This window comes from Malurus melanocephalus, unplaced genomic scaffold, assembly GCF_030028575.1.
Source record: "Malurus melanocephalus ecotype Western Australia unplaced genomic scaffold, MMel_1.1 scaffold_297, whole genome shotgun sequence".
NCBI lineage: Eukaryota > Metazoa > Chordata > Aves > Passeriformes > Maluridae > Malurus > Malurus melanocephalus.
In genome coordinates this window covers 925,794-945,424 of record NW_026623529.1, presented here as the reverse complement: position 1 = coordinate 945,424, position 19,631 = coordinate 925,794, and the positions used below count along the sequence as shown (strand labels likewise).

The 19,631-nt window shown below is 37.3% G+C and overlaps 1 protein-coding gene across 3 annotated transcripts in view; it reads left to right on the top strand.

Moving 5' to 3' along the window:
- The window catches only part of ARPP21 (cAMP regulated phosphoprotein 21), a 138,827-nt gene that overhangs the window by 3,937 nt on the left and 115,259 nt on the right, over window positions 1-19,631 (top strand). The window contains exon 1 of one of the 3 annotated variants that reach the window (XM_057376970.1): window positions 70-389. The exons of the other annotated variants lie outside the window; for them this stretch is intronic. The gene's annotated coding sequence lies outside the window, so the exon portion shown is untranslated. Of the gene's footprint in view, window positions 1-69; window positions 390-19,631 lie in introns of those variants that run through there. 3 annotated transcript variants of the gene reach the window in all.

The window sequence follows — 19,631 nt, the reverse complement described above, 5'->3', positions numbered from 1 at the left end:
AAAAAAAAAAAAAAAAAAAAAAAAAAAAAAAAAAACCAAACCAAAACAGTACTGTAAACTGATCTGCAACTTTTCAGTCGCATAATTTAACTACACGCTGATTCTGTTTTAGCAGTCTTCGTCACGGATCGAGGCAAGTTTGTGTGCACAATTGGGCTTGCAAATTGCTAATCTCGCACTGACTTTGCTTCTCAGTTCCCAGCTGGGCATGGTTACCTTGAGAGCTGTGGTATCAGCACAGTCAGAGCATGCTCCGGTGGGGAGATCGGGTGTGTTCTATTTTTAATACTATTTAATGAAGATGCTTCTCACTCTGCAATATACGAAGCATAATGGAAGAGCAGAACGATGATTGGTTATGGATACTGGAAAAGGAAAAAAATGCAAAGGTAAAAACGGAAATCCCTCAAATATTTCTATTACATTAATGAAAGAAAATGCAGCTGTGCAGAAAGGTGATGATAGCAGATTTTAAGTTGAAGAGTTTTGTTTTGTCTAGGATGATTTCTTTTTCTAAAAGTTCTTTTAAAAAGTTGCATGAAGCAAACTGTAGCTAGATTATTTTGTACCATTGGTAAATCTGTCTCTTTGTGGGCATGCTTAAGATGAAGAATATGCCATTTTAATTTATTTTTCTTCTAATAGTGAAGTATCTGACAGTGGAGTAGCACTAAGGAACATCTTAAAATATTTTTTTTATTTCTTGTGATAACCAGTTTTAATGATTAACTGTGTTTACATGCTTATTGGTAGCCTCCTGAACYGGGAATTTTGACTTTTTATTCCTTTCAGTTAAGTTAATTCAATTGGTATTAAAAATCATTATTGCATGCAATGCAATGCTCACAGAATGCAAGCGGCTGTAAATCTTGCATATTGTAAAGGAAAAACCTATGGATAACTACAGTGTATGCCACTTGGCGAGATGCATGGAGATACTTTTGAAAACTGCCCTCCCGTGTACTTGTAGTCAGAAATGTGTTTATTAGCTATTTGCAAGAATGCACAGACTTAGAACCGTGTAGAGAAACTCGCCTTGATCAAAKATGTCTTCTGTAAAACAGCTGTATTTTCTCTCTGTTGTCTGCAGTTTTACAGGATGGTGGTCTAAGAAACAGCTGAGTACCCCTCCTGCAAAATCCATTTTCAAGCAGTTAATGCTCTCTGCTCTGTGCTAGTATTTTTGACCGCCCCAGGGCTAAGTGTGCAAGTGAGGATTGCTCAGACGTGTGTTGTACCACATCGTACCCATGAAGGAGAAATTACATAAGGATGATAGCGGAAATGCAAAGAGATTTTTAATGCAGGTGTAATTATAGTTCTCAGAGAGGGAGAAAACAGTGCAAAAGYAACTTTGAAAACTACCTCCTATTGGCGTAAAACTGTGGGCCAAATCATGTTTTCCTCGTAGTGCTGCTTTTCCTGTGGGCTTTACTGGGTTTATTTGCATGATTACAGTAACCGGAGTTGACCCGATAAATTGCTGTTATTAAACAGAATTTCTGGGAGTACGTAAAAGAAACCTAAGAMGTTTTAAATCCGCTGTGCTCTTGACTTTCTCCCAGGTTATGATTTTGAATAACTAGCTTTAAACTTGGAATGAATAGGGGAGAAGAAAAGTGTAATGATTTGAGGATGGTTTACTTAGAGTCTGTCTTGCCTCCTGTGGGCATTGGTYTCACTGCAGTCAGTGGGAGCTTTAAAATTGGCTCCATGGTTTTATCAGTGCCAAAAACAGACAAAGGGACAAGTATTCATCAGCTGTAAATGGATGTAGTTTCCCTGKTCTTAAGAACAGTGYAGACTTACACAAGCTGATGATAACRCCTCTCTGTTTATCAYRTACAAGATCTGTAAYGTGCATTGAATGGTATTACCAGTTTTGAGGACAWTAATTTCAGAGTAGGAAAATTATTTTGGCAGACTGGCAAATCGGTGTTTGTATGGACTGCTCACAAATGAGCGGCTTGATCCAGTGAGCGCTTCCAYCTTAATTTCCTTGATAAATTTTAAAGACAGTTTGTAAGGCACATGGTTATTTAAGGGAAATGCTGTTCATGTTAAGTAATCTCTTTTCAAAAATACCATTAAAGATTGGCAGTTGAGATGTAACTACCATGCAATAAACTTGCAAAATCCATTTGTCCCCTGCTTATTCATTTATTAGACTTGAAGTTCTGTATTAATGTTCTTAGCAGGCAGTAAGTCAAGCAAATGGGTCCCTTTTTCTTCTAGAAGATTGGAAACATTCATCAAACAAGTAATACRTGGCAAAGATTCTGTACGTTCCAATGGAGAGCACTTGATTCTGAAGATTTAAAATACTGTGTATGAATGTCTGTGTATCTGTGTGGTAACGTGCATTTCTAGGACACATTCTATTTTGATGACAAACTGCAATCCAGGTAAGTTAGATTTTCCCCAATTAAGGCTGGGTAAATTGAATTGCAGATGAATTATGCAAACCATGTGAGGTCWTGCATCTAGTTTTTGACAGTCATCAAGTGAGACCTATTCCAGTCTCCAGGCTTATAAGTGGGTCACCCCTGGATGATAAGTCTCTCTGATTAATTGCTGTTGTTTTGTTTTCTAATTTTTCTACTTGATRCATGAAATGCTGACTTTCAGAAACACATAGATGTAAATTTACATGTTTGTAACTATTAAAGTGTTTTATTTTTGCATAGTAATTTAATAGTAAGCCCTTCTAGCAAGGAAGTAACTTCAGAACAAGTACAAACAATGACTCRTGTCTGGTTTGTTTTTGKTTTTTTTTWAAATAAATTAAACCTGCCTATAAATTCACGTAGACATACTGCTTTTTGTTTGTGGACAAGGTGTGTTTTTCTTGGGGTCTTTCTTAAGAAGGAGGCTTAAACCCAAATCAAAGTAACAGACACCATGTCTTGCTTGAGTATGCTGGTGTACACACATACAGTTTATTAGAGAAATTAAAAAGACATTACACTATCAAACTGCAATACTTTCAGTTTTAATTAAAATGATATTTTTWAAGTAAATAGCATCTATGATGGATTCTTGCCTCATTTGTCACTGAAGGTCCAAACTGCATAGTTGTAGGACTTTACTGCTGCTCAGATGTTTGAAGTGRCTCTAGCTTTAGACTTGGTGTTTTCTCTTACGGTGGTTTTACAGTAGGCAAGCTGSATGGTGCATTGCCAATGATCCTATGTAAGTCTGCTCCCTACGTGCATTTATGTTTTTCCTTAGCTCATCTTCATTTACGAGAGCACATCAGTAATCTGTGTTACCACCTAATGTGTGACATAGGCAGTCCAAWGCTACGAGTTGCATTMATTCCAGGGGAAGAGCAYRGCASCTCTCTGTCACMTKTAGGGAAAACGCCCCAAGCAAATACTTCCATCGTGTCCTGCCACAGCTGCCCTCTTCYGCCTGGTAATAACGTTGCCGATATTTACCGCTGCTTCCTTTTTCACTGTTGTAGTCTCCAGGCTTTCAGGTATTCTACCATCAGTGCACCCCTTTTTCGTTCCTTGGAAAAATTTGTTTCAGAAGAGGTGTCCTTTCATTCAAATGTACAATTTTTTAGTCATATGGTAGAATCTTTAAACCATGCTCTATCATTCTAGAGTGCTAAATAGATAATGAGCTGTTACATGAAAATGATACGTGGCTTTTTCTGGTCCTTTTTTCCCCTGGCTATTACACCTAAATTCCCTGTTACTGAGAGGAAAAAGCAGACTAAATACAGAAACAAGGAGCAAACAAAATTGCTTTTTTCAAGAGTCAGTTCATGGCAACTRTTTGGATGAACTAATTGCTCCTGTGGTAAACATATCAAAAGAAACACTAAATAGGTTGTTCAATTAGTGCTSAAGGAAGATACAAAGTGTGAGAGARCRATAATGTCATATATCATGACTAAGCTGAAATGCAGAAGGCATGGCTAGGCAGTGACAGCTGGGAATTTGGAATTTATGATTTGGATATCCAATGACTTCACGAAGCAGGGGGTTTAGAGTACTTTCTAATTACTGGTAGTGTATGGAGGCAGTAACCATGTAAGGCTGTTTTTAGGGCAGACATTCACATAGCATATGCTGAAGTATGTAAGGTGAGAAGTGCATTTTTATAAGTGAGAGAAAGTGTTCGCAGGGAAATTGGGACACTTAGGGGTCAGATCAGATGTCTGATCTTGGATCTTCTAAGGCCAAGAGTCCCAGTTAACAAAGAGTAGTACCATGAGAAAGCAAAGTCCTATAAAAGTGTTTTTTGTAATTTAATTTTTTCTGCTATATTAATATTTTAGACTTGGACAATACTATGATATATTTATGAGCTGTTTATACAGCGACTGTGTTAAAATTCTAGAGGTTTAGTAATAAATTCCAATTGATAAAACTGCCTTTTTCCAAAATTAGATGCCTTCAAGTCAAAGGAAAGCTGAAATGGTCAGCAGGACAATGTTACAAAGAAGTAGCAATTAAGAAAACCCCTAACAAAAGGTCACAACCCCTCCCCCACAATTAAAGGCTCTGTTATTTTATTTCTCCAAGTTTTTGTCTTCTGTTTGCAATCTATGCTACAACATAAATATATGTAGACATTACCTACTTTGAAGCTTCTGTTTATTCCAGTTTTTACAGCCATGCAGCAGTAGTTTTTACTGGATTCATAAAACCATCAGTTTTATGTTCTAGGGTTTGAATTCTGTCATCAAAAGCATGACTGAACAGCCAATAATTTCGTCAGTAATGAATCCTGTTGCAGTATTTGTATTTTTATTGCCTCATGAGTTGAAGTCTTCCTGTGCCTTCAATGCAGAAAGCATTTTGTAAATTTTCTTTATTAAATATCAGAGKCAGATTGTGCTGCTTTTCTTCTTTGGGAGTGCATGCATCTTGGGTTTGGTGACCTGCAGAGCTGCTCATGATGCAATGCTTTTTTACTGTGAAGATAGTCACCACAATTTGTTCCTGCGTAAAGCGGGATGGCAAGGCTTTTCAGTAGAATGAAACTAATGAAGATAAACTGCAGGGATTAGAAGCATTTTATGAATACAATTAAATTATTACTAATGAGCRTGAAGTGTTTACCTATGCATTTGATTCAATGGGAAGTTTTACTGGGGAGCAAACTTTAGTGGTGTTGATGCTCTTGTGAAATAGGTACAGCATGATGTTCTTCTGAAGGATGTGCCTAMTTTGTGCTTTTTGGGTGTTTATGCCATTGAAATTTATTTGAAGTGCATGAAARTAAATCATAAAATGTGGTGGTTCAGACTATACCTTGAGGTTTTTCTATTTTCAAGTGACTATTYCATTTCTAGATACATTGCCATGGGCACAACATTTAGAACAGTTTAAATGAGGCTGCTTAGTGCATTATAAAGTGTTTGTCATGGAGTCAGAAATGTTTACGGTGTCATAAAAGCTTTAAGAGAAACACATCAAATAAATTGGTCCACTCTAAAGGCTCACTACAGATTTTAATGTAAGCCCGGGAAATGTCTGATAGCTTTATAATTTGTGTACTTTATAAACCATGAAATCTGAAGCAAGAAGGTCTGACTTTCATGCTTTTAGGTTTCTCTCCTTTAGGAAAAATTCAGAGCTTTCTTCTATAAAACAAAACAACAAAAAAAGGAAAATTCTGAACAAAGATCTAAAAGGAAAATCAAATGAGTGATTAGGGCACCTTAAAGTGCCGTAATTCATAACACATACTACTGTTAGCATCAGGAAATGCTAATGAAACTATGTTTAATTCAGATATCATTTTTGGGGAAGCTTTAGCTCATCAAAAATGAGCRTAAGTTGAAAAAAAAATGTATTTACCAGCTTTATGGGTCTCAATATGCTTTTCCACAATGATGTAGCAGTGTGTTCTGCAACTGAGCAGCAAAATGAAGTGAACTCTTGTGACAAGAGCTGTGGCAAGCAGCATAAKAATCCTGTTAGATACGGAAGACAATGAATTATTACTGAGGGATAATGCAACTTTTGTTTAATCTATGTACTGTTGAAAATTACTGCACTTGAAGGGAGTCCTTGAATGACCTGCTTCTTAAAGTAACCCTCTCAAAATCGGTGGCTGAGATAAGGGAGTGGTGGGCAAAATGCGTAGTGGAGGATGAGTGCCACTGGTACTGCTTGTGATGTGAAATCAGGTTAAGGGGCATCAGAGGTAGGAGGACAACAAAGGGAAGTAGGATTTTCAGGAGATATTCCCTGAAGATTAATTGGAATTTTGGATAATGCAGAGAAAATATATAGATGTGTAGCCTCTTTTCAGTATCATTTCTTTTCTGATTAAAAAAAAAAAAAAAACAAACTTCCTTATGCATGTGTTGGGATGCATATCTTTGCATGGAGGATCAGTACAAAACAACTACTCCTCTGCAATCACATTTGATCTCACCAAATCTGAGGTTACAGGGGCTGTAAACGATCTACGTCTTCTGATTTYTGCTGTTGCAGAATTGCTCCTCTCTGCCACCTATCTGGCAGGAGAGAAAGAAAGACAGCAAAATTGCTGCCAAGGTGTGAGGGCATCTCCACAGCAGTGTGGGCTGGGATGGTAAGCCTGGTTTAATGTCAGTGTAAGAAGCTGGTGGGTGAGTCCTGGGGAGGCATGTGTGATCCTGGACTCTCTGGTATGTAGCCAGTTCTTCTGTGAGTGTAAATTAGTTTGTATCCTTAGGAGTTCTTCTCTTGGCATGTCAGTGCCTCCTCAGTTAGTCAGGAATTTACTGGAATAGCATAATGTGCCCTGTGACTACCTAAATCCCCACCTTTCCATAAAGGGCTTTCTATTAATGGAGCAGGATTGGTAGGAAAGAACAAATTGAGACCCAAATCTTGATGCAGCATTCCATCTGCCTGCAGTCGTGCTGCTGCTGACSCTACAGGCATGGTGGTGGGGCTGTGGTCCCACAGACACCCTGTCCACTCGTTCCTTTGTCGTGATGGTTTCCGCAATGCGGGAGGAAGATGCGGMAAGCACCTAYCTCTTTCAAAGCCCACATATTTCTTTGATGTGTTTGTTACTCCTCAGGGTTTTGTTTTTTTTTTTTTTTTTTTTTTTTTTTTTTTTCCCCAGGAAGTAGAACAGAACATAATTCGTACTCACGAAGGCTAATTACAATTTTTCCTCTGTGAATGATTTCTTAGAGAGCTGTGTGTTCAAAGAACTGCTCCTGACTATTTTTTGCGCTACAGTTATGCTCAATGTCCAGGCAACGAGTGGCGAAATGTGGATTCTTCTGGCACCTACTCATGTTTGTGTTTGTTTGATAACAYACACTTGTGTCACACCTTTATTAATGTTGTCAGGCGCATCAAAGCCATCTGTAATAAAACTGCATCATATAAGAGCATGTCAAAAATGTGACAGTGAAATATTGACACTTCTTAACAAAACATTTTATAGATTAAATAGCAGCGTTTCAATATGTGGAAAAATGAAATCAGTCCTMATTATTTCAGTATTTTGAGAGCAACCCCAGCAACACCTGAGTTTTTGACTTGCCTGTAAAATGACAGCAGACTGAGCAATTAAGTTGTGTATTAGGAAAGAATTTTATGGCATGGGCATGTGTTTGCTAGGTTTGCATTGGAGATCATAACAAAAGATTATGAGTGTAAGTGACCCACATACTTCTGATGCACAGTTAAACATTCTCATGGCATCTCATTTATTACCTATACTCAGTAGCTGCAATGAGACTGGTACACAATATTGTGACGCACCAGTGGTCCTCAGAATATCAGCTGCATGTACAAGCAATTTCAATGTCTGTTCACTGCCAGASAGATGATTTTAATAAAAGGAATTCAAGGGCTCTGTTCTTGACCTAAGATGGTTTATTTTTGGATCAGTAACTTGAGGTACTATTGTATTATAAAACTGGGAAAATGGAGATAATTTCCAGTAGCTTTGCAGCCTCAGCAGAGAAAATAAAAAAATACGAAGGTGAGGTAATGTTATATTCTTTTGTCAAAGCTGAAATAAATCATACTGAAGTTAGGAGGTTTACTTCATCCTCAGTTGTAACGTAAACAAGGGATTTTCCTAAAAATCAGTTCATAGCCYTGATTTGAAGCTTGCTGGAAATGCAGGAAGGTAAATACTGGAGGAATTCACTGCAGTMCCAATATAAACTTCTTGTTTTGCTTCTTGATACATGTATTTCAAGCAGTCACTAGCGTGCTGTCTCTGCCTCTTTTTTGGCTGTTTCCACACGTGCATCAGTTGTCTCTATTCTGCTCCATATATTGTCTGGCCACTCTTCATACTGAGTCTTTGATTTTCTTCTAAGTTGTGCTCCTCATGCAAACTTCACTTTTTTAAACTGACCCTTCTGGCTTTTCTTGGGTTTTCATAATTTGCTTACATTTTTCAGCTTTTTCTTCTTGTCTTTTTTTATGTCAGTTACTTTCCCCTGTTTGAAAGGTTGAAACCTTTGATTTATTAGTCACATAGTGAGGCTGTTTTTAAAATTGCCTATCCTGGTAGATTTTTGGACACTCAGTCTATAATAAACCTGTTATATAAAGCATGCTGTCATTATTCAGAATATGCCAGCTCCCAGATCTTTTGGACTTTGTTTTGGTATCTCTTAAGAGGGAGGTAACAGGTCTGATTGCATCTGTGAAACAAAAAGTTTGGTGAAATCCAGAAGCCCCTGTGCTTTTGAACTTCACATGTGCGACTCATACTGGTATATCTGGGTCCCTTTGGAGCCTTCATCCAAATTCATTTGCTCCACAGAATTTTGTGTGTGTTTGATGCTTCTGGAAAATGTTGTGTCCTGTAATCTCCACCTATTTATTTAGGTTATTTGGTTTTTCTGGGGTGAATAGCCTTTTCAATAAATTTTTGTCAGTTGCCTAGAAATGAAGTGTAATGGAAGTGACCCAAACRAAACACCTTTGACAGTGTATTTGTTGTCAAAGACTTTTTATGTGTTGTCTTTCTGACCTTTCAGATGGGCTTCTGTCTATTTTGTGAGCACTGTAGCATCTAAAACATTATGTTGGATGCAGTTTACTGTGWTACTGGGTTGTACAATGAAAAGAGGGGGAAATGACTGGAGTTCTTATAGGTGAAGGATATTTTGTGTTTCATGTCGGTGCACTTGTTGAATAAGYTTGGAAACTGCACCAAAAGCTGCAGGTTTTATATTCTTCTTGTACCTCTGTTTATCCTGAAGGTATGGCCACAGATCCATGGTCAAAACTGGGGGAAACTGATTGATTGTAAAGATTGTTACCAACTGAGACATCTAGCTCTCCACATTTGAGGACCTATATAAGATACACAATCCATTTTTGTGAAATGCATATATAGAAGCTCCTTCTAAAGACAGAAGTAAAGGAACTGTTGGCTGAAATTTTTCACAGTTGTGTTTGAAGGAACATGGTTTGCTGCCATTATCTGAAAGCCGAAATTTATTTTTTCCTATATTCTGTTACTTTTTTTTTTCTTGTTGCTGAGATAGAGCAGGAGAATTGCCTGTATTCAGCTGCCAATTATGGATTTAATTCAGTTATTTGTTTTTCAGTAATCTGATTGCCATTAGTGCCTAGTTCACTAATTGCACACTGTTCTCTGTCAGTTTATTATGAAAGTAACATGCTGAAATGAAACCTAATAAAGGAATGATGGCAGCTCTCTGAACAGATGATGTATAGTAGTTATGAACTGATTTTTTGTTTCTTTTAATGGGTTAATTTCCAGACTGGTGGACAGTCCGCTCAGTTATCCCTCAAGTAGCATGAAKTGAAGAAATCTCTTCCCATTTAAAGACAAAATTCTGTTGTGTGGACTCATTCCATATTTGAGAGGGCTGTTTATTCCACAAATAATGATGTCTATGCTTTTCTCAATGTCCTTGGTGATAGTTTAATTCTTGCATTCAATTGTTTGCCAAGGAGATGATTTGTGATTTTTAAAAGCATGAGTGTAAATGTCTGCAGTACCACAGACTTGGAAGGCAGTGAGAGGGACTATTTTTTTTTCACATAGCCTAGGTTTAAGATGGCTGCAGGAAAGCTCTTGTTTTTATTGACTTAATTCTCTAATCTTAATCCTTGAAAATAAAGGCATGAAAGTACTAGTCCATATACCCTATTGCTACAACTCAGAGAAATAAGCAGCAGGATCCTGTTTCTGTAGTGGGAAGCTGGTGTGGCAGAAGATCCTTCCAAAAAGTGCGTCCACATAGCTATTGGACTCATAAGTTCACGATCTAGCCTTTGTATTTCTGAACAAATTAAGTTGAAATTTTTCCCAAATGACTGCATTATCAGTCTGCTGTTTAACTGCCTTTCCAGTGCAGTGGATGGGAAACAACAGGATTGCATTTGCAAGACAGAGAGGTGTAATGATTGTTTTCGTATTTCTGCTTATTTCAGACACTGAAATGGGTTAACTCCTCAAATATGGTAGGGGAAGTTGCTATAAAAGTAATGTTAGTTGTGTTACAAATTTACATTCTTCAGCCAARTAGAATGACTGTAGATGCAAAATGCAGACTTGACCGTTCCCACTCTTGTGCTCACTAATGTCAGCTAAATGAAGTAGAACTTCATTGTTGAAAATTAATTTTTTTTTTTGCTGGCATTTCTGTAAAAGCAAGATATGGGAAAAGCCAAGTAAATTCCCAAGCTTAAGATGAGGAGGATGGAACTGGRCTTCTGCTGATGCCTGGCTGTGAAGTGTGTGCACATGGAAATWGCCTGGGAGTGGTGATGGGGCACTGGAAACCTGTTTCTCTCAGTCCTCCATGGGCTGTAGGTGTTTGGTATGATGGTCATAAAATGCCTGTTTACATCAAGAAGCAAAAGGAGATCCTTATATAAATTGGCTCATTTGTCTGCCAAGAGAGGATGTGTTCCCTGAGTCACAAGTGGAAAAACAGGGCTGCTGCCTTTTAAAGTATTTTGTGATAGTGTCAGTGAAATACTATGACATGTTTGGTGGGGTTTTGTTGGGTTTTATTTCAGGAAGGGAYAGATTTTCAGTACTTCCAAATCGGAGGTTATTTGGATAATTTGGGGTTATTCTTTTTCAGTGAAAGCTTTTAGTAATCTTTGTTTCTTTAAAAGGGGCCTTTCTGATAGTGGGAATAGCTACAAATTGAAGTGCTACAGATAGTATGAGTTGACAAGTTGTAGGATGTACTAATATCCTCACAAAAAACCACCAACTTTCCCCAAAAATATGTTTTCCAATAGGAAAAGCAGATAAACTGGGGGTGTTGTGATTAGCATGAAGGTTTTTCAAGAGGAGAAAGGTCTACCATGAGACAGTAAATTGGAGAGAATATGAGAACAATAAAAATTCCCATTTTCAAGTTTTTGGTTTTTGGTTGGTTTTTTTTTTTTTTTTTTTTTTTTTTTTTTTTTTTTTTTTTTTTTTTGTTTTTTTTTTTTTGTTTTTTTTTGTTTTCTTCCAAACATAATCCAGCACTAAATTTCCCTTGCTCATGTTCAGCTTTAAAAATCATGTGTGTCCCTCTGGAAGGAGACTAGGCAGCCAGCCATCTCTCATCACTGTGAAACTTTGCAAGAGAGATTAATTTAGGCAGTGAATAGAGGAAGGAAACAATACAAAAGGAACTGCTTTTAAACAAAAGATGCACTTTTGCTATCATTTGCTCTGCTCAATGAAAAGTAAGCTGTCCAACTTTTAACTGTGGTGACCCAAAATAGGCCTSTACAGTATGCTGGCAGCTATATAGCATGGTAGACAGTGAGGATAGAACCTGTGGTATAAATGAATAGTCCCAGCAAGGCTTTGGAAAGCACTGGGAGCAAGCAAATTCTAAGTTGGGTAATGAAAGCAGACTTGAAGAGAAATTCAATTATTGCCCTTCCTGATTGCCGAGTTCAGCTTGCATTGATACCCCTGCAGTGACATCCTGCATCCCAGAGAAATGCTCCTTCTCGTAAATGAGATATGAAGAGATGGTTTGGGGAAAGTAGTCACTGCTAGTCAGGCCAGTAAAAGAAATGTGAGRAATAGCAATTCACTTTCATGACTACATTTGTTATAAATAACTAAAATGCCATCACGTTACTATTTAGATACTGGCGTGGTTACCTGTTTTTTTCCCATCCTCACTGTCAGTTTTACAATGCAGGTTGCATGCTGCCTGTTTCTTAGTTCATTTCTCTTAGGAGGTGGTGAATCTGAGCCATTGTTATAAATTACTTGGAAGTGCTATTTCAGTCTAGTTAGATTTATAACAAAATGGATCCTGTAGACAGAGTTTTGCATAGATAAAAGCATTTGTCTTGCTCTTCTTCTTTCCTACCAACTATCTTGTAGCAGTAGTTTCTGAAACAATTTCATCTAGAGACTGCAGTTAATTGTAATATACTTCAGTAGCTAATAGGAAAGAAGCATAAAGTTTTTCCTGGTTGTTAYTACTATTGTTAAAAATGCTGAAGCGCTAAGCTTTTTGTTACATGCCCTGCACCTTCATGTATACAGGCAAAATAATGCTTTTAATTATTCTTCAGTTTTGTTTGTGGCCCATTTTCATACACAAGCATTCACGGCCTGCCTCAGAAGTGTCTGTTATAAAGGGGGCATTGGAGAATGGAAGGTGCTGGGCAATGATGGCCATGGATCTGGGACAGGGGTTGCTGGTTACCCATCTGGCTCTTGYTTTGACCAACTTCATTGCTCATTTAACCTCTGTATTCCTCAGTGCCCTCACCTGGTAGGAAATAYTCACATTTTCTACTTACTCACTTTGTACCCTGAATGTGGGGGCTTTTCCCCTCCTTAATTAGAGATGATGGAATTTTAGAGTCTTTTATTATAAGGAGGCACAATAGGAGTATTTACTTTGCCTTTSTTTGGCTTGTGTTGGTGTATACAATCAATTTATGATGCCTTCACAAGTTAGTTCAGTCACAAATATTTGTGTGCAGTCCTGCTTTCTGCAGCAAGTTTGAAGACCCTCACTTTGTCTCTGCTGTCACTGTTGGGTATTACAGCAATAATTTACTGATTCTATTCCAGACAAATAATGTGATAACATGTTTCCCTTTTAGCAGGTGATAATGTTAAAGAATTTGAGCAGGTAAAATAAATATCATTTGAAAAATAAAGTCACAACCATATGAAAATTTAAGAGKTAGAGTACTTAAGACTGAGCTTGAAAGAATTAATAGATTTCTTTCTTCTGGTTTATTTTATATTGTAAGTCTAGAAATATGTGATTTTATATAGCATATATTCAGGGTTTGCTCTTGCCAGGATAGATTTAGGGAAAAAAAAAAAAAAACAAAAAAAACAAAAACCCCCCACCATTGTTTTAACCTGATGATAAATACAAATAATTAGAACACRTCCAAAAATGCCAGATTTAAATGTTGCAGACAGCTATCATGAATGTAGGCAGCTTTTTATTTTGCAGGTCAAAGTTTAATAGACAAAACTTTTGGCGGGTAAAGCTTTTGAAAAAGTTACAGAGTAGACATGACCTGTTTTGGTCTAGGCATGTGAATCCCCATCTTGTGCCTTTATTTTTGTTTTGTGTAGGATGCTTATAGAAGGTTATCCCCATTTAGTAAGCAATAATAATTTATTATCCCCTCTGGTAAGTTCCATTCAATCTTTAAAAACCACTAGTTCTGATAAAGCTGTGATTCTAAAATAATCGGTATTGAAGCTGGAGTCTTTATCTATTTTTGGAATGTAAATATTTTTCACAACAGCTTTTTCAGTACATCATGAAGTGTATATTGTAATGATTGCGTAGGTATGTATGTGAATTTAACTGCCTTCTTCATCTGTGTGTGGACTTGGTAACGTTTATTTTGAGGCTATTACTTTGCATTAGAAACTACTATTTTTCACTTGATAGGGTTTTTCAGGAAGTTGGAATACAGAAGGTGTTGTCTGCTTTGCTGGGCTCTGTTTCTGTGAGAGGTTCAGGCTTTTACCTTTAAAACTTCCACTGTGGCATCATAGTTTCACTCTTGGKTGTGTCCTGGACATCACTGATGTTTGTGAGTGAGACAAGCAGATTTTCATATCTCTGACTTGTACATGTAGCTTTTGCTTAAATCAGTGGCTTTTAGATAGAAATTAAATTTTTCTTCCTCCTTACTAAAGTTTTTCTAAAACTGCTMTAACTAGTTTTCCTATAACTGCTCCATGCCATAAGTTTCAGGCTTTATTATAATTTTTCTCAATGCAGCAGTAGGTTCATTTTGAAGAGTAGCTGTACAAMAGGTATCCTCCTTCATGCCAGAGCTTGCATCCCGTTTCCCTGCCTATCCAAGGAGGTACTGGCTATGGATGAATGGCTGGGGCAAGTGTGTTAATTGTTTTTCCAATTCTGTGCTCAGCATAAAAGAAGGGTTTAATTTAAAACAGCAGTTGTCCTTTATCTTTTCCAGTTACACGGAGCATTGTGCTTCTCTGATCTCCAAGTTTTCACATACTACTGGAAACTTTACTGTTTTCTTCTTGCTGCACCTAACTCCAGCCAGTTTTTCCTCTWTTTTTTTGTTTTCAATAATGTGCTGTTTCTCTGTTCTTGACTCCCTTTGAATTTTCTGATACTTTTGATATCATGAGATTACCCATTTCTCACACATTTGTGAAGCAGGAACATCCCTATGCCTGTTCTGTCTTCCCTCTCTGCACAAGAGCAGTTTTCTGGTTATACAGAGCTCTTTGTTCGTGTGTTTAGTACTTTCTTTTGTTGTTGAAAATGTATAATGTATAATTTTAAATTTTGAAAAAACAGATTTGCTAGAAAACATCTGAAAAAACAGATGGCTAGAGGCATAAATTTCAAAACTAGATTTGTTAATAAAATAAGCCTATGGCAGCAGTAAAACATTAATGTATTTAGCATTAATTTGCTCTTTGAGAGGCAAGAATGCCTGATAAAACCTATTACATCAGCCAGAAGAGCTGAAAGACAATTTTTTTCTTCTGCAGTGAGGTATAGATTGACCTACAGGCTGTTGTGTTAGTTTTTTTGATTTTCTGATGAGAACATATTTCCATTGTCTGAGCAATTGAAAGTAAAACTGCCTTCTGTAAATTTATATGCGGGGTGTGTTAGAAGCATAAATAGTCTTCCATGTGTGTCACTATTCAGTCAGCACAAGTATTTTAGGACTTCATGCTGCAAAAAAAAATTAGGTTTGATCTGTTAAAACAGTTGTGAATGTTTCAGTGTTAAATTACATACATTTGTCGGTGCTTACAGGATGTCACAACGCATTTGCCCCATCAGGATGAACTTAACTTCCACAAAACCATGTGAAAATAAATGCAACTACAAACAAAACAAAACAAACCCAAAAACAAAACAAAAAAAAAAAAGCTTTACCTTGTGTTAATCATACCCTGGTTTTTGTATGGATTCACAAGTATGTTGATACAAATAAGCTTGGCTGTACTTTCCTGCAGTTAAAGTTTTGCATTCACTGTGGTCATGAGCAGTAAAATAGAGTGAAGAGAGAAGGAACCCATAAAAATAATTAGGTTTAAATGTAACCAAGTAAAATAATAGCATTTCTGTTTCTTAAAAACTATGTGTACACACCAGTTGCACATATGTAATGTTGTTTACCAAAAAAGAAGAAAAAAAMCCCMAAAAATCAGTRCTGAAATATTACTTCTCATTTAGAAAAGAAGGGTCCCATAAGTTCTTTTGTTTAATTATTTTCTTTAAGTCAAAGGCTCCCAATTATCAGGTAAATATTCAGTGATTTCTGAAAGCTGGGGCAGTAAGAAGTATCCACATTTTGGGAGRGAAAGAGATCTGCAAGTTTTAGGTACATCCTTGAGATCAGGCTTCCCAAGAGACAATCTGTAGATGAAACACAAATTGAATCCTTTCAGTTTCCATAGAATTTCCTAAAGGACCAAGAAAACACAAATGTGGTGGTTGTAAGGCTTTTTACCATCCCCAGTTCACATCTGGAACCAATAATCTATAATATAGGAGCAAACCCAGAAACAATCAAAGAAAGCTCCAACCTGAGATACTCTCCTGGGAGGTAATTTTGAGTTTGGAAGATGCTCAGAGAAGTGCTTGGCAGAAGAACTAAAGACCATTGAAAGAAATTTTATATGGTGTCTCTTGAAACAGAAATAAATTTAATGTACTTAAATTATCCCTCCAGACCTCAAGGTTTGTATTACTATGTAATTCTTTTCTCTTTTTTTTTTTTTCCTCCTCCCTGTTGTGAATTGCCAGAGATTCCATCTAGGTATGAAATTTGTTCTGGTACTGGTTCACACGCTTGGACTGATAGAAATATTTAGCATATGAAATCAACAAGTCTTTCTCATAAGGGATTATGAAAATGGAAGAAGTGGATGTAAAGGACATTTTTACTTTGAGAGAAGTGAAAAAGTTGTTAAAATGCTTTGTCATATTTTGACTGTCACTCATGCCAACTGGTCAATGTTTGTATTTAAATGAGAAGAGCTTTGATTTCAGTAGAARAAGGCAGAGCATTTTCAGAATAGAAGGAGGTAAGCTGATCTCAAGGCCCCCAATATGATGTGTACAGTACATGGGTGGAATTACAASCCGCAGCCACACAGAACTGTGCAATGGGAGAGTTGCATTGGCAGCTTTGCCAATCACAACTTCAGCTGGAACACTGTTAATTCTGCTGTGGCAAGGAGTCAGTGCAGTCTGATACTTGAATCAATTGTTACAAGATACTGAGTGTTTGCATACTGAGAAAATTACTTSACTGAAATTGAAACAGGTTTCTCCTACTGCATTTGACTGCTTGGCAATCCCCAAAGTAGTGGCTGTCCAGAAGTTTAACACTTGGGATATCTTTTTTACAGTTCAGAGAATAATAGCGAGGCATGTTGATAATGAATTGAAGGGACGAAATATCCTCTAGAGGAGGTTGTCTAGCAGTGTGTACCCTACCAATGGCATGCAAGGCATTCTGCAGTGCTCTGTGAACAGTGCTTAGACAGCCAAGTGTATTGTCATTTTCCAGGGATTAGCCTATTGTTGTTGCGCAGCTCGTGGTGGTACCTGCCAAAAATAGGGGAACTGACTCCCTTAATTATCCCTTTGCTCTTTGACTTCATGCTTCAGAAGTTTGTATGTTGAAAAGCCCCTTGAGGAGGAAAACAAGTATTAYGAATTGTTTTAAAAGACTGGTTCTAGCCTCCCTTATGAAATATCCGTAAGAGCTATATTTTGCAGTTGTGTTTAGAGTTTATGCCAAGATCCAACTCTTCCCTTTTTAGTCCCACACACTGAAAAAAGGGTCCTTTCCACTGACCAGGCATAGGTGGGAGGAAAATTGAGAAACAGAGGCAGAGATACACATTCATGCAGCCAAAGAGAGACGTGCATTTGTGTCATCAGGGTTTTATTTTTTCAAGAAGTTAAGTCACATTCTTCCTAACAGTGAGTGAGAAAGCATTTCCCACTCAATGCAGGCCTTCAGTTTGATATGTTTACTATGATATTGATACCTTTGTAATGATATTRACAAACCTAAACATAGGTCATTGATTTTTTTGAAAGTTACAGGATTAAGAATGTATTTCAAAAGCCTATTATATTTTGTGTTTTCCTTCCTGGTTAGTGTTTTTAATACTGCCCAGTATTCTTGCCAACACTCTTAATTCTCTCTACTGTAAGAGTGTTTTTAGGGCAGCTGTGTAAATAGCAAACTAATGTGTCCTGTTTATGCATCTGCAAATTACTGAAATGTGAAAATACTTCATTTCTTAGGCTGTCCTAAGTAAGAARATGTCTATATGCCAGTCTTTGAAACAGTCATACTCTTATCACTCTTTGATTGTAGCCAGAGCCCAAGAGATTAAAGTTATGGGGTACACAAGATAGCCAAGAATCAGGCAGCCCTGATACATAAGAAAAAATTTCATTGTSACCTTCTGGTCTTAACAACTTAAAGGAGTGTAGATCAGAATTGCACACAGCAGACAGAATATTTACAGGTATTTGGCTTCTCCTTCCCTGTTGGTTTTAAAGCCATCATTGAAAAGATCCATCATTGAGAGGATCCATCATTAAAAAGATCCATCAGTGCCTTTCTTCTGCTACAGCTATTCTTTCTTACTTTTTATAGAATTGGTGACAAGCCACTTGCAGTGAAAGAAGCTTGATTCTGTAAATATTTTTGATTAGGTAGGTAAATATTTGGGAACCTGTTTGTTTTCTAGAAGTAGAGCTTTTATTAGTCAATGGAATTGTGTTTCAGGGAAATGGTGTTTTTGGTAGAGCAGTATGACTGGAACAGATTTCCCTCAGCTGGCACTCAAGTCCTTCCTCATTGTTCCATCCTGAGTTGTCAAGCCACCAGTTTAAATGCTGGAGGCTGCTTGTCTATCTCAATATTTCTCTATTCTGTCAGAGCCTCGGCATTTTGATTTTGCGAGGTGTGAATGTTTCCCAGAACGAAGATTCCCAAGGAACAAGAAAAACCCTTTGTTGAACCTACCAGTTGAAATTTGGGCAGTTCTATCAGATCATATATTTTAAGATGCCATTAATCTTTCAAATTCTAACCTTTGGTTGAATAACAAAAGAATGAAACATTRGGTACAAGGTAATATGCAAGCAATTACAGTTGGCAGCCTTTGCACCTGCCTTTGGCCACAGTCATACACAAATGTAAAGAGCCTCAGACTTTTTATTCCTAGGTATCCAGTTAGACTGGAAGCAGGCTAAAATTTGCTTGACTTTAAGATGGTGATGGTTCAGAAAAGGATTGAAAAAAGCCAGATGAAGGGAGAAAAATGAAAGAGAAATAAACTCCCTCTCTATTCCTTGTTCTTCAAATACACTTCTGAAAGAAAATCAGGGCTTTTTTTTTTTATCCTCTTGTGGCTTTGAAATTTGAATTTTCTGAAGAAATAGTGTGTTTGGATACTTTTACAGGGGAAAACAGRCAAAGGAAGACTTGTCCAGCAGCAGGAATTTTTGCTCTTTAATAATTGCTCTGTGTCTAAATGGGTGGGAAACTCAAGGTTGGGGGATGAAATTAAAGATGTAAATACAAAGCTCTTTGAACAAGAAGCGTATAGGGGGAGTTGGGGTTGGGGGGTGTGCTTGCTTTTTTAAGAGAATKATCTCCAAAGCTAGCAGTTACAATGATTAGTATTCAGTAGTACTTAAAGGGTTGGTCRAGTCCTAATGGTTTAACTGTTGTGCAGTTTCACAGACTTTGTCTATATCAAGAAGATAAAATGGGGATGGGGGAGTAATAAACATGCAAACTGAAMAAACACACAGCAGCAAATGTCATAAAAGTTACAAGGTATTGTTTTTTTCATATGTCTTAGGAAGGTGAGTTAGGCCATAGACATCTTATSTCTCTCCTGGGGRTAAACAAAGAGGGAACATTACTTCCCTTTGTATTGMATTTCACAGAATCACAGAATAAGCTGAGTTAGAAGGGACCCACAAGGATCATTGAGCCCAACTCCTGGCTGTGTGCAGGACTTTTCCATCTTCAGAACCCATTGTCACTTGGTATTTTTTTCTGTACTGTTGGAGACTGAAGAATTTCCTTCTGACTAGAGAAGATCTGGCTAMCCTTAATGGAAAATGTAAGGTCTTTCAGTTGTTCAAGAGCCAGAGGYCTTTTCTTGGCTGG